Source organism: Oncorhynchus kisutch, linkage group LG18 (assembly GCF_002021735.2).
Source record: "Oncorhynchus kisutch isolate 150728-3 linkage group LG18, Okis_V2, whole genome shotgun sequence".
Classification (NCBI taxonomy): domain Eukaryota; kingdom Metazoa; phylum Chordata; class Actinopteri; order Salmoniformes; family Salmonidae; genus Oncorhynchus; species Oncorhynchus kisutch.
The window spans coordinates 56,885,931-56,899,725 of NC_034191.2; positions in this window are offsets into that span (position 1 = coordinate 56,885,931).

The following is a 13,795-nucleotide window of genomic DNA, read 5'->3' on the forward strand; positions in this document are numbered from 1 at the left end:
GATGCAGTGCCTTAGACCACTGCGTCACCCGGAAGGCCCCACATTAATGTTTTGTTTACCCTGTCCAGATGCTGTCCGTATGTTGTTTCATGTCCGCTATTTATTAAATGTTCACTCCCTGTACTTGCTTCTCGTCTCCTAGCGTCTGTCCTTCTACCAATAAACCACAAACAATTTACAAACAAAACCATCACCCGCAGAAAGGAGCACAATAGTCAGTCAGTCCTTTAAGGGATAGATGGTACAGATTCACCCCAGCTACAGGCAGCCACAGCCGGGCAAACAAACACTGATACACCCCTGGCTGGACATTACCCAGGCTCATGGGTAGGCCTGTGCTGACAGTCAGCGCCGTGGGAACCATATTGCTTCTCTGTGTCACCAGTTCATCAGGGACATTTAGGGATCCAAGGTGGCTCATCTATCACCAATGTTAGATTACATTTACCGTCCCATTTCTTCTGCCAAGTACACTTCGCCAAGACCTGCTCTTGTCTGTTGTCGTTCGGTATCATGTTATTTTGTATTTTTTGTGGACCCCAGGAAGATTAGTTGCTGCAGAGACAGCTAATCGAGATCCTAATAAAATACTAAATACTAATAAACCACAACTTGATACATTTTGGGCCATTTGCATTTTACCCCAGGTAATATATCAATGTTCAACAGAGGAAGCGTGGAAAATAAAAAGGTAATGCTGTGGGCCTTGGTTGAAAGTAGTACACGACATAGGGAATACTTTTCCAGACGCAGACCAAAATGAACCTCAGAAGAACCTGAGGCTCCGGAGTCTGGAGTTTTGTTTAGGGCTTCAGCAGTAGCACTTGGCAGATAGAGGAGCAGACCAGGGACCTCAGAGGTGGGAAATACCCCTAAAGATCTTCCAAAAACAGCCTCTCCTCCCTTTTCATAAATCTTTTGATCTTTCAAAGCGAAAGGCGGCTTTGATTCATCTGCCTGTACTGTACCTGCGTTAGTATGTCCCTCGTGTTGCCGACTACGTCTCTTTTCTGAAATTAGATTCAGAAGAACCTCTGCTTTATTCACAGCGGGATCGACTTCAATGCCTCGCTATCTCTTCCCGTGGCAGCAAGTACAGAGAGAGCGAGAGAGGAGAGAGAGAAGGAGAGAGAGAGAGAATGAGAGAGGGTGAGAGAGAGAAGGAGAGTGAGAGAGAGGGGAGAAGAGAGAGTAAGAGAGGGGAGAAGAGGGAGAGAGAGTAAGAGAGGGGAGAAGAGAGAGAGAGAGAGAGAGAAGAGAAGAGAGAGAGAGAGCGAGAGAGCGAGAGAGAGAGAGAGGAAGAGAGAGAGAGAGAGGAAGAGAGGGGAGAAGAGAGCTGATGTAGAGAAAGAGGCCTGGCTGCTGCTAAGGTGCCTTGCTCTACCTTCCCTGCATTTGTCTCAGTATCGTACCTTTCAATACTGCCAATGGCTGGCCTGTCAGAAAGTCCTTCGCTGGATGTTCATCTTATTTCCGTCACACTGGTAGCCTACTATTCCCCTGAGTGCCTGGGTGTTTGATGGGATTTCCTGAATGAAATGTATATTTTATTACGTCATCGTAAAGGGCTTTCATCATGACATAAGTATAATATGTTTCTATATCACACAAAGTTTAGGGGTTACAATATCACTCAATTTGTTGCAGATTGGTTTATTTTATTGTACTGTACATCCATCTCCCAAATGGGAGAATATATCTGTGTTGGAGGTCTGTGCAGAGACCTCAAGGGATGCATCACAAACGGCACCCTATTCCACATATAGTGCACTACTTTTGACCAGTGCCCTTTATAGGGAATAGGGTGCCATTTGGGACACAACCAAGGTGCTGGTGATTGGAGATTATGGAGTGGAACCCTGAGGGGACATTTTGCATTTGTCTGCTGAAGGAGGTGAAGGAGGGATGGGGGTGAAGGAGGTATGGAGGTCATGGAGGTCATGGAGGGGATGGAGGGCTCCATCTTTTCTCCCCTCGCCTGATCAAATGGCCCTCGTCAGCTCCTTGATTACTGCTCTTGATTCAAGCCTTTTGGGGAAAATTAGTGAGAGGGAGAGAGAGAGGGGGATGAGAGGAAAAAGAGGGATGAGAGCGAGAGGAGCGACAGAGTGGAAGGGTGGAGGGGACATGACACCTCTGTTGAATAATTAAATAGCAGACCGCGAGCCGCAGGGAAGAGATGTCCTCTCACAAAACACTCCACCTTTCTGACGTCCCTCCCTTCCTTCATATAGCCCTCTCTTGCTCTCCTTCCTCCTCTCCCTCTGCCGGTGGAGAGGAGTGTGGTGAGGAGGAGAGGGGGTCAGAGTTCCGCCTGGGCGGTGTTTCTCAGGGGGACCGAAAGGACAGACACTCCTCAGAGAGAGAACAAGACGAGACACTATAACTCACTTAGCCGCCTGACACCTCAAAAAACTCTCCATCCCTCCTCTTCCCTCATCTCCTCTCAATACATCCATCCCTCTAATCTCCCCCTCCTCCTCTCAGGTGAAATTGATTAGGCAGGTCCTTAGTCACCGGCCCTTCAGCAACTAGTCCGTCTGCCAGCAGCTCACCATTCATCTACACTCACTGCTGTAATTTGCCACTCACTCACCTCACCTTCCCTGTGATTCATAGTTGCACTGCTGCAGATGCTCAGTTCGGCTGTTTTGACTTCGCTCTCTCTCAGGGGAGCAGGAGTGTGTCATCACATCATCAACATCATTATCACTGTTGTCATCATCATGATCATCATCCTCATCTTTGTCGTCATCGTCATTCCAGGATATGCTCTTGTTTGGCCTGTCAATGTGCCATATCTGCCCCTGGTTCACCATCCTGGTCACTGACTGCTTTTTTTTGAAGACTCTCAGCTCTAAAAAAAAATGTCTCCTGTTTTTTTGGGGTCATTCATGTGATACAAGTCATTGTTGCTTGACACTGATTGTTGCCCTGAGCAGGCTTTTGTAGAGGCAATAAGCTCCCAAACAGGCAGCAGAAAAGGAGAGCTAACCAGTGCCAATGTTACATATTCATAGCTGGCATTCAAATAGGAGAAGATGGCTGAGAAACCTAACAATACAGCTGGACACATTGACCTTGTCTTTGGAGTTGTTGAATGAGAACTCTGGGGTCGAGTTATTCATTCTGTATCTGATTGTGGAAGAGACTGGAAGTTGTTGGCTGCAGCGTGCTGCTGGTTGGTTCCATGTAGCAGCATACACACACACGATCTGCTCACACACACACACACACACACAATCTGCTCACACACACATGCACATGCAGGCACGCACAGCCTCCATCCATCTGTTGCCGCTTGTGAAAGAGAGCGATTGAAAACACATTTCTGTAATTTGGCATGTTCTTTCAAATGGAAATAATCTGCAGTCCTGTTTTTCTTTCCAAAGGGAGGCACCCACCTCTATCGCCGGGCGGCTTTCAAGGTAAGATTAAGAGTTTTCTATTGCTCAGGTTTAGCTATTTTCCTGAGGTAATTTTTCTTCCCCTCTCAACTTGATTTTGAAATGTTCGGGGCACAATGCATTTATAAACCTCCCTTCTGTCTGCTTAAGGCAACATTCATCGCGCAACGCAAGGAGGGAGGGAATTTGCAAAACACTTTTCTGTCAGCCCTCCAGAACAACAGGATTACAATAGGGTAGAAACAAGGCCCTAATCAAACTATAAATAATACATTCCTCTACTCCTCCCCTCCCTCCCTCCATCCATTTAGTAGTCCTTCCCTCCTCCCCCTCTATAGACATAGAGGACGGTGTGATCCAACCTCTACTGTGTGTGTGAGTGTGTGTGAGAGTGTGTGAGTGTGTGTGAGTGTGTGTGAGTGTGTGTGAGTGTGTGTGAGTGCGTGAGAGACTGGATTTACATTTAGTTACTAGCCAACCACACCTCAGTGACTCAAGAAAAGGACAATGTCATGTCATAAATATTACAGTGAGGACGTGACATCGCATTTGCTGACCCATAGCGTTGACAAATTGCAGAGGTCAAGTTTTCCCTGAAGAGAACCCACTGATGTAACCGTTTCCAGCAGTCTCTCCTCAATCAACCAATCAAATGTATTTATAAAGCCCTTTTTTTTAATCCGCAGATTTCAAAGTGCTATACAGAAACCCAGTCTAAATCCTCAATCTCTACTGAGGACATGGATGTCTTTTCTTTAAATGCAAGACATTGCATTCCACTATGTGTTCAAGCCTCGTCTGGGACAGGCTGACATTTAGAAGCAAACATGGCCGCTCGTGCTGTTCAACGTAGGACTGTTCAAGTACACACAATGGCAGACCCAAACACACAGATGGCTGAGAGCGAATATTAATGCCTCATATCGTCTAACACAACTCCATCACACACACACACACACACACTGAACACATCATCATAAAAACGCACAGCTCAGACTGTAGGTTCTTGGCAGAACCGTCCAAACTCACGGTAGAGTTGAGTTCTACCGAGGTCTGACTGGCAAAAGAGAGAGAGAACCCAGACTCCAGCCGGTTCTAATCACGGTGGAACCGATGTGAAACTGACAGAATCGTGTTGCTCCTGCTCTGTTCTGTGTTCCCTCTCATAGTTGAGATGCGATGTCCACATCAGAAGATTGTAAATCCTCTCCTGTGTGTGTGGCACTCCGGACACTTTTGGGGGACATTTTGGCAGTTAACCGCTCTACTGTGACCGTGCTATCCTGGCAGGTTAGCGCGTTGTCTGAAGCCCTCCTCCTCTAAAGAGTGGACAGGGGGACTGGCAGTGTCGGGGGGGATATCCACTGAACATGATCATTTGGATAGCCACACTAGCTTCACCCTCATGAGGGTCCTAGCAAGCTACCAATCACGCTAGGTACACTGCTAGGTATCAACAGCAAATCCAATAGGGTTCGGAAGCTATAGTGTGCTTCGATTGGTCAATCGGGATGCGATACCGCAGGGTGAAGTTTAGCTTTCCCCAACGTAGGTCCCGCCTTGTTCACGTCCCCCCGCCCACTTTGTTACCTTCCATTGAAAATGAATGGGCTACCATTGTTTCATCACCCTATGGGCCCTGGTCAAAAGTAGTGCACTATAGGGGACAGGGTGCTATTTGGGACAAAGCCCTCGCTGTTATCCTGGCGGCTAGTCAGCCACGCAAAACGGCCAACACAGCAGAATTCTCCCTCACGTCTCTTCACATCATTTGGCCTGTAGTGCTGTCCGTCGGCTATCTGGGTTTTACAGCAGAAGCACTATTTTCTCATGTTCTCTCTGAGGCTGAAGTGTGCGTGCGAATGTTCTCTGTGAGACTGAAGATGACAGACGGAGTCTCTTACGTAGCACTGCTCTGTCGTCCCAGCATGCTCGCTGAGAGCAGGTCACCCTGGCTGTGAGAGAGTGTGTTTAGCACAGACAGCCCAGTGTGTGAATGTGTGTTTATTTGAGTCTGCAGGGCTCACGCCCATTGCTGTCCTGTGGTGAGCACAGACAGGCCAACACTCCCTCTCATCACTCTCCTCTGCAGAGTGTGGGCGCTGTGTGTGTGTGTGAGAGGGAAAAGGAGAGCAGAGAGGGCGAAAGAGAGGGAGCGAAGGAGAGGGAGAGAAGAGAGGGAGAGAGAGGGGGATAGAGAGAGGGAGAGAGAGAGGGAGCGAAGGAGAGGGAGAGAAGAGAGGGAGAGAGAGGGGGATAGAGAGAGGGAGCGAAGGAGAGGAATAGAGAGAGGGAGCGAAGGAGAGGGATAGAGAGAGAGAGAGAGAGAGAGAGAGAGAGAGAGAGAGAGAGTGCATGTCAGAGCTAGCTGGTGGCATCTGAGTTTCTCTATTATGACACCACCACCCCACACGGACATAGGAAACAAGTGGCACACCAGGTAACGGCATTATACTGTGTAACAGTAACACAGTGGGTGGGAGCATTCTGGCATAGGTTACCCCCTTGCTCGGTCTCCAGTCCTCGCCCACCGGAGACCTCTTACAGGGCAGTGTAAGAGGTCGTTGTAGTAAGATGACATTGTAGTGCAGCATGGCACGAGAACAGGTTCTACTATATCCGTTTCTATGCCAGAGAAAACGGATTCAGTCTTTGTTGTAGCCGTTTGCACTCGTACCTGTATTCGGGTTGCAAATGGCAGATTTAAGCAGAAGATGCCCCCATCCCTCCTGCTAATTGGGCACATTTGTTGTTGACTGAATATTGCACATTACGAGGACTATGTATTTTGGAAGATGAGGCGTCGGGGATGATAATACATACGGCTTTGATGTCATACAAGCCGAACAGCCGTGAGTCCAAATCTGCAATTCCCATTTCCATATGATAAAACTCATGTCATACACAGTGTCAACGTGTATGATCACTATGTGTGAGGTACATGGCGTCAGACCCCGGGTTGTTCAGAACAGAATGAGCCTGTTGGTTTACTGTGAAGAAAACATGCATCACCCGAATGCACTCATGACTCCTTTCTATGTGCACCACAAATGCGAAAGGCTAACACTAAAATATATTTTACAACTCAAATCAAATCTAATTTATTTATATAGCCCTTCGTACATCAGCTGATATCTCAAAGTGCTGTACAGAAACCCAGCCTAAAACCCCAAACAGCAAGCAATGCAGGTGTAGAAGCACGGTGGCGAGGAAAAACTCCCTAGAAAGGCCAATACCTAGGAAGAAACCTAGAGAGGAACCAGGCTATGTGGGGTGGCCAGTCCTCTTCTGGCTGTGCCGGGTGGAGATTATAACAGAACATGGCCAAGATGTTCAAATGTTCATAAATGACCAGCATGGTCGAATAATAATAAGGCAGAACAGTTGAAACTGGAGCAGCAGCACAGTCAGGTGGAAGTTGAAACTGGAGCAGCAGCATGGCCAGGTGGACTGGGGACAGCAAGGAGTCATCATGTCAGGTAGTCCTGGGGCATGGTCCTAGGGCTCAGGTCAGTTGAAACTGGAACAGCAGCATGGCCAGGTGGACTGGGGACAGCAAGAAGTCATCATGTCAGGTAGTCCTGGGGCATGGTCCTAGGGCTCAGGTCCTCCGAGAGAGAGAAAGAAAGAGAGAAGGAGAGAATTAGAGAACGCACACTTAGATTCACACAGGACACCGAATAGGACAGGAGAAGTACTCCAGATATAACAAACTGACCCCAGCCCCCCGACACATAAACTACTGCAGCATAAATACTGGAGGCTCAGCTAGTCAAGCTTTTAAATGATGCCCACCAAAACCCAGACTGCAATTTGTAATGGGCCATTTTTCGATTGCGTAACAGTAATTTGTGTGATGGCGGGAATGCAAGGTTGTGTTCCAAACAACACAACTACAAGTGCGCTTGCTGTGGTTCCTCATCGGCACAGCTTAGAGAGCAAAAAAAAGTATGTTATAGTTGAAGTCTCTTCTTTGAGTCTTAAAAGTGGATTGAAATGATGTGGGAAATGTGGGCCCACTTTGGACAGGTGTGGCGCCGCATGGAGATACTAGTCAGTCCTCTCACTCAAATCCTTGTCGTGTTTTTGTCTTATGTTGAACCTACGCCACATTTCCCAGGAATATTCGTATCATTGCTTACTGAACGTATCCAGAGTATTTTCAGATTTCGTTCTCAACAAATGCAGAAAAAAGTACAGTACGTGTAAAATGCTCATACAATCAACAGTGTCATGTTTTGGATTCAGTCTTCAACTGAATCGGTCTAATAAATGTTCCCATCATCTCCAAACGGTTCCCTTTCAATTGTTACCACATGACGCATATGCTTTTGATACTTCTTCTGTGTAAGAAACATTTCAATTTAGCCTTTATCCATAAAGGCCTACTCCCATGAGTGTGTAGGGTTAATACACTCCACATGCCTGTTTAGACCGATGACTAAAAACACAGGTAACGTTTGAGATTGCTTCGACAACTGAAATGATGCTTTGCGTCAATTCAGGTATGCTTTTTCTCCCCGAGAACCACTGCTTTTTATAAGGCAATACATTTCCCCTGACCTTATTCACGACTCCGTATTTATGGAAATTGACATATGTGGAAATGAATTCCCTTGACTAAATATTTTAATAGTATTTATATATATATAACCCCAGAGTTCTCTCTTAGGTCATGCATGATATATCTGTAATACGTGATTGCATTCTTTGATAAGGATTGCATTATAGCCTGAACAAACAATATTAACAATATCAATTATTATGGGTGTTCTCATCTGTTGAATCGAAAATATTTGAATGATATTACGTTTTTTTTTAAATGACTGAGGACTGAAGAAAATGTTCTCCACATGACAAGAATCTTGTATATTTTGGCCAGAGGTGGACAGTAGAAGCACACCTGAGCCAGCACCAGTCTCTCCCAATGAACCATTCTGACACACACAGGCATTATAACCTCAGTACCATCTGAACCAACGAGGATCTGATTATTCTCCACTTTTTTCCCTTCTCTTTTCCACCATGGTTTTCATTTCCTGAAACTGCAAAGAAAAAAAGTCTGGACGAGACCATGGAACATCACATGTTTTTGGTTTACACAGGAAATCAGATGCAGTTGTGGGGAGGGTACAGATTTAAGAAAAATAGGTACTTTAATAATTTTTATGGGTAGTAGGAGTTTACTGCCTTTCTATATATTGATACTCTGGCCAGTGGTGTTGAGGATAAATCATACTGCTATCAGGCTATCAGGATGGAGGGAAGAAGAGAGAGGGAAGAGTGGCGAGGAGAGAGGGGATAGAGGCAAAGCCAGACTGCATAAGAACAGGCATGGTAGGTTGCGCAGTTAAGATAATGCTGGTAAAGTTTCATATTATCCTCAAATATTGACAAGAATGGGGACAAAAATAGGTCATCGTGATTTCCAGTATGATCACGCTGCTAGGCCCGCCTCCTCATCTTCCATTGGCTCATTTCATTTAAGAAATTCATTTAAGAAACACGACCAGGAAGGTAACGAGGTACGTCCTCGTTACCTTCCTTATTAGAGACTAATTAAGCATCAGACAGAGACCATCTGTTTAGCACTCCACCATGTGTGTGTGTGTGTGCGTGCGTGTGTATGCTTTGGGGGGGAAATACAAGGCTTTCGTCACCTGGAGGTGAACTAAGCCAAAACAGCAGTGGCAAATGTTAGCAGCTTGAGGGGGTTTTCCTCAATGCTTTTTACAACCAAATATTGAATCACTCTCCTCATGGTGTGTTGACCGCCAATGGAACAGAATAACAGGCATCAGTTTGAACCTCGGGTTTTAAAATAAACAGCAGTGGTCTGTTGGACCTTAGGATCTAAAAGTTGGGATAACATTTTGTATCCTTGGCTCTGGGCTGTGTGAGAGAGGGGAGGGAGAAAGAGACAGGAAGAGCGAGAGGAGGATGAGGAATGATCTGGGCTGAGTCACTCTCTCCATGGTAACATAGCTCTGTGATTTAGTTTCTCCCTGTGCGTCCCAAATTGTGCACCTGACTCCCTCTCCCTTCCTGAAAACACACCAAGAAACCTGTATTGTCAAGTGAATTTACTTTGTTTACTCTGGTGAAATGATCAAGTTGTTCCTCCTCCTCTATGACCGACTGGCATATCTTAGAAGAAAAACACATTTGTCCAACTCAGAGATCATTCAACCTCTCCCCAGCCATCCATTAATATTAAGGTCCGTTTGTTGTTGTTAATAAAAAAGAAATACATGTATCGTCCCACACACAGGATAGGTACAGTGGAATGTGTTGAGTTTCAGCGTCAGTCATAGTGGTATGCCTCAGGAGCAAATATGGATTAGGTGCCTTGCTCAAGGGCATTTCAATAGAGTTTTCAATTTGTTGGCACGGGTATTAGAACCAGCAACCTTTAGGTTACTGGTCTAACGCGCTAAACGTTGGAAGCAGGGTCTGTAATGATGCCAGGTGGCCGGCAGTGGGAGGGCAAACGCTCTTGACTCAGGTCCAACTACTGAATTTACATCTGTGTGGCACAACACACACACACACACACAGTGTAGGAAGGAGTTGAGTAAATGATTAGATGGAGATCTTAGTACTGTCTTTCGTTGTGCCTGTGATGTACGTTGACTGACCTTTAGTCACAACGTGTGCCTGCTAATTAGCCTAAGACCTACAAAACAAAAAGACAAGGGTGTTGTCCCAACACCCCAGGTCAAAAAGTAGTGCACTACATAGGGAATAGGGTGCCATTTCAAATGCAGCCGGAGCACACTGTTCTGTTGGCCACAAAGGGAACTACAACAAGCAGGAAGGAGGCTCGTCTACACATCAGTCTCCATCCACTTGGCATAAATCCAGGTCAGGCTTTATGTACTCCTCTAGGATAGAGACTACATCTGGGTGAATAAGGACAGCTCTCCACAAGGACTGACTGAGGACTAAGCTAGTTCCCATAAATCATTTTAGCTTTTCACCTCAAGGGTCTTTGATGTTGTTTTTCTTCAGTTGTATCCCAAATGGCACCCTTTTCCCTATATAGTGCACTACTTTTTACCAGAGCCAGTGGCACAATATAGGGAATAGGGTGCCGTTTGAGACACACTTTTCAGTCCCTGGACAGGAAACTCTGGCTCCAAGAAACGTTTTCTTCCCAACCAGAGAGTGAAGGAATGAGAGAAGGAGAGACACGAAACACAGGAGGAGAAAAGGAGAAGAGACAGGAGAGAAACATAGCTATTTTGTGATGCGCGGACGAGCACTGGAATAATCCCAAACATAAATAGAAACTTGAAGAACAAAACCGAAACAGAGGCACAGAAGAATACCTGCTAAGCCTTATTACGCTTGTCATTGTTCTGAGTCTGTGGTCTTCTATGGATTCTGGAGAGAGGGATGCCATGAAGAGAGGGAGGAGAGGCAAGGAGTGTAAGAGAGAGAGGGAGAAGGAGGAGGCACCAGAAGGACAGGAGAGAGGAGGCACCACGCCAAATGCAAATATTGTGAAACAAAAGGTGCTAAACCTCAACGGTGCCACTTCGCACCTTAAGCTTGCTGTTGAATTAACACTTATCGTAAACATTATGTTCCTGTGGAAAGGGCCTAAGCAACGACAGATGGTTGAGAGCATTAGGGAGATACCTTCCAAATCCTGGCTACGTCTCAAATGGCACCCTATTCCCAAAATACTGCACTACTTTTGACCAGAGCTCTATGGGCCGCGGTCAAAAGCAGTGGACTATAAAAGGGAATAGGGTGCCATTTGGAACACAGCCCTTGTATGCACAGTCTGATAGACATACTTTGAGATAGAGACATACATACTTTGTAGCTTAGCCTACAGTATATACAATCACTGTACAGAGTACCCAGTGTCAATTCCACACATACAGTTTTCTGTATTAGTCCTCAACTGGCTATGCCATCAATAGCAGCCACCGTGAGAACATGCACTTTCTTTGGTAACACTTTATTTGGATAGTCTGCAGAGCTACAGACTATGAGTAACATTTCAACTATCTACTAACTCTTATTTTAACCATAACCGTAGCAAGCAGTACCTATCCGGACCATGCAAATAAAGTGTGACCTGTCCTTAGGACCTTTTCTTCCTTATCTATTTGACCAGGGAATGTAGAAACATTCCCTTTTCACATACAGTACGGTATGTAGACACTAGTGTGGTGCTGGAGACAAATATAACGTTAAAAAGTGGTGGAATTTCAAAAGAGGATGCAAAGAGTGGAATCATTTGATCAACTTGAGGTAATGATAATGTACATTGCAGGCAGTTACTCGGTTTTGTTCCATTCTACTGGTCTGATGTATAATTCACTCCAATCCCCTGACCCCGAGACAGACTCTTACCCCGAGACAGACTCTTACCCCGAGACAGACTCTTACCCCGAGACAGACTCTTAACCCGAGACAGACTCTTAACCCGAGACAGACTCTTAACCCGAGACAGACTCTTACCCCGAGACACTCTTACCCCGAGACAGACTCTTAACCCGAGACAGACTCTTAACCCGAGACAGACTCTTAACCCGAGACAGACTCTTAACCCGAGACAGACTCTTAACCCGAGACAGACTCTTACCCTGAGCAGCTTGACATGACGTGAACCTTGATACCAAGACAGACTCTCTGGCTATGATACAAAAAGTCACTTGCGCATAAGAGACCTGCATTAAGACGGATTGGATGAGCAACGATGCTACCCGCACCAGGGACTACCTACAGCTCTTTTTGTGCCCGTCTCTTTCTGTCTTTCGGCACAGTAGTGTGGATTATGGATGGTACACAGGTAAATAGAGAAGAGATGGAGGGAGGAGAGTTGGGAAGAGGAGAGAGGGGCGAAGAGGAAGAGAGAGAGGATAGAGAGAATCTTAGTGAGTGGGTGGTAGAGTGGGAGGTATGGCAAGTCGTGTATCAAAGCCCTTAGAAGGTAGACTGGGACAAGCTCAGTAGACTTCACAAACAGACTGGAGATTTGGAGCTGCTACAGTTCATCTAACAATGTGTCAGGCTAGTAGACACACACAGTAGCGCTAACATGGTGGTATTCAGAACTGTGTGTGTGTTGGTGTTTGTCCGTGCATGCATGTTTGAAGAGACAGCAAAATGTGCCACTGAATACAACAATGCGAACTGAGGAGACGTCGGTTTCTTTTTGGGGGCGTTTCAAAGACAGAGACGGAGAACGCATGAACCGAGAGACTTCCTGCCCTCCCAGTGAACACAACAGTGTTGGATCCACGATGAGCTGAAACAGAGCCAGCAATACGAACAGGTTGTGGTGCATGTTGTTCTCCTGTGACTGTGTAACCAACACACTCACACTTCAGGTTGACTTGGTTTTTATCTGCTCTCAGGATATCCCTCTCAGACTCAATGCACAAAGTGATCAAATAGTAGAAATGTGTTGTGTTTAGAAAATAGCAAAAATACAGTAAAGCATATCTGCAGTAAAAGATATCAGTGATGACAGGCATTGAGAGGACGGTCACAGCCAAAATGCCGAAATAGGCTTTAAACACATTAACGGCAACATAAATATATTCATAGTCACATTCGCTATTGACTTCGGGATATATGAACCAGTTGTGTTTTAAACTTTTTTTTTTCATGTCCAGAGGAAGGAGACACAAACTTGCTCTCAGAATCTCTCTCTCAGACTGAAGAGCAGGCACACCAACTTTCCAAATAGGGAAGAAGCACTCAAAACCCACAAGCTATTCTTTCAAGGAAAATAATATAATGGTGAGTTTGAATATAAAAGGACAAATAAAAGGAAACTTTATTTATAATAACACCTTTTTCTTAAGTGAATGGTTTTACTCACTACTCTGCCCGCAAACTGAGTTGTTCTTTTGTAAATACTTTTTTTTTTACCCCTTTTTCTCCCCAATTTTGTGGTATCCAATTGTTTTAGTAGCTACTATCTTGTTTCATCGGTACAACTCCCGTACGGGCTCGGGAGAGATGAAGGTTGAAAGTCATGCGTCCTCCGATACACAACCCAACCAAGCCGCACTGCTTCTTAACACAGCACCATTCCAACCTGAAAGGCAGGCACACGCACCAATGTGTTGGAGGAAACACCGTGCACCTGGCAACCTTGGCTAGCGCGCACTGTGCCCGGCCCGCCACAGGAGTCGCTGGTGCGCAATGAGACAAGGCCAATTGTGCGTCGCCCCACGGACCTCCCGGTCACGACAGAGCCTGGGCGCGAACCCAGTCTCTGGTGGCACAGCTGGCGCTGCAGTACAGCGCCCTTAACCACTGCACCACCCGGGAGGCGCAGGAGTTGTTCTTTGATATCGACATTGAGCGCAGTGCGGGTGAGGTTGATGGAAACTCAACATTTTCACTTTGTCACAACT